Source organism: Notothenia coriiceps, unplaced genomic scaffold (genome assembly GCF_000735185.1).
Source record: "Notothenia coriiceps isolate Sejong01 unplaced genomic scaffold, NC01 NC01_scaffold00030807, whole genome shotgun sequence".
NCBI lineage: Eukaryota > Metazoa > Chordata > Actinopteri > Perciformes > Nototheniidae > Notothenia > Notothenia coriiceps.
The window spans coordinates 1-2,134 of NW_011363508.1; the positions used below are offsets into that span (position 1 = coordinate 1).

Sequence of the window (2,134 nt, forward strand, 5' to 3'; positions counted from 1 at the left end):
TGCACAATTGGTGGCTGACTAAATACTTTTTTGCCCCACTGTATACGTCACACTGTGGGACTGCGAGGAACGGTATTTCAAGATTTCTGTATGTAAAACACACGTAGACAATAAAGCTGACTTTGACTTGAATTCTCTTATACGTCCATCATGCAGAGCTATGCTAATGCAGAAATGGGTGTGGTTGAATCTAAACTGGGTTGAAAAATGACTGCCAGTGCTACTGTGATCCGACCACAGTCAGTACCTCTGCCTCCATGGCCTCCTTCAGTCTGAGTGTGTGCTGAGCGATGGCCTGCAGCGCGGCCTCCTGAGCTCCAATAGCCTGCAAAGTGGCTTTAGCAGAGCTGGCCAGGGAGTCGTCCAGACTGGCTGATACAGCTGCAACACACACACACACACACACACACACACACACACACACACACACACACACACACACACACACACACACACACACACACACACACACACACACACACACACACAGTAGGAGTTAAACATGTTTTTCATTACAAAATAAATTAAATCAACTTTTATTCATTCACTTTCTGAAGAATGTGTGTGTGTGCTCCAGCCTACATGTGAGGACTTCCTGTTCCTCGTGGTCTTGTTGGGCCAGTCTAGCGGTCACCTCCTCCACGGGGCGCTCCTTCAGGGCCTCTGACGCCCCGGGCTCTGTCTCAGGCTCCTCCATCGCTGACACTGCAGTATCCATATGGTCGTGGCACTCTGTGCACTCCTCTAGAGAACATGCACAAACAGGCAATGTCATCTTACTTTGTCATTTCCAACCTTGAAGTCTCTGAGTTTGTGCGTTCACAAAAGACTGCACACTTTGTCAAAGCATTCATGGTTTTTACTAACCGGTATCAGAATTTTTTTATTTCGGCATCATTTTGAAACGTGTGATACAATGAAATTAAAAATATGTTCATTTTGTTATAGTTGGTATCTACCATAGTATCTAAGGAGATAAGCCACGCCCCCTTTGTCAGCGCATCTTGTTTTAATGACGCGAGTAAACACAACCGAGAGCCGTGATTATTCGCATGGCTCTGAAATAGTGACGGTTAGGGTTCAGAGTGATATAACCGTCAGCTGGGGAAATATTTGGGGATTTCTGAGTTTTCCATTATATGTAAAACACATCTGGTTAGCAGCCACCAGCCACATGCATGTATCTGCTGTACACATAGATGTACATTTCAAATTGTGCTTTTCTGATTATGCTTTAAGATATCAAGGTTACAGAGGTCAAGAGGTCACCTTTGAATGCTGCTGCCTCCGAGTCACAGGGAGCAGGGATTGAGGACACCTCACTGATGGCTGAGATGATGTGAGTGGCCTCTACTGAAGCCTCTGGATGGGAGGGAAACACACAACAGCAGTTAGTGTGTGTGTATAATGAATATGAATGTCACGTGACATTTACCAGGAATAGGTATGACATACATATTTTAGTAGTAATCAATACATATGCTACCGTTGTCAGAACATTAATTTGAGTAAAAATGAAGTGTTTAAGGACTTGGAACAGAAACTGTGAACAGACCAGAACAGTCACAGACAGGCCCGGACTGGCCATCGGGAGGACCGGGAGGTTTCCCGATGGCCTGGCCTGTGAAGTGGCCTGCTGGCCTGAGGATTTTTTTTTTTATGTATGTATTGTGAACGCAACGCTGCGCAAATGTGGGTCTGACTCTGCCTCACAGATTGTGACTGGCTGTCTACATGATGTGGCCTGCCGACATGGCCACTTTCATACAGATCATACACTAAAGCCCTCGATTGGTCTCTGTGTGTCATTCAAGCTCGGGAGGGTGTGTGTTAGTGTGTTTCGCGAGCGAGCGAGAGAGAAAGCGCGCGCACCGGTTACGTGTATTGTTGCTGTTAGCATCTGGTGCTAGCTAGCTGCGTTAACGGATATAAGGAGCTGTTTCAACAACAAGGTGGAGGAGAGTCCTCTCCTGTCAGACTGAGAGACTGATAACTACAGCTCAGGTGAGGTAAAGGACTCTGAGTGTTTAGATAGTTAACTTAGTCTAAGTTCTCTGTGGGTCTCAAACGGTTTGGTCATCCTTTGTGTAAACACATATTTCCATTTGAAGGGGGAGTGATTAGTAAAATATGC

The 2,134-nt window shown here is 45.8% G+C and overlaps 1 long non-coding RNA gene across 1 annotated transcript; it reads right to left on the bottom strand.

Annotated features, from left to right (window-relative positions):
• Positions 1 to 238: 238 nt before the first annotated feature.
• On the bottom strand, positions 239 to 1,389 carry LOC104959705 (uncharacterized). The gene is made up of 3 exons (XR_799902.1): positions 1,270 to 1,389; positions 583 to 744; positions 239 to 381 (listed from the first exon to the last, which is right to left on the bottom strand). It is a non-coding gene; the product is annotated as an uncharacterized lncRNA (long non-coding RNA).
• Between the last annotated feature and the right edge of the window lie 745 nt (positions 1,390 to 2,134).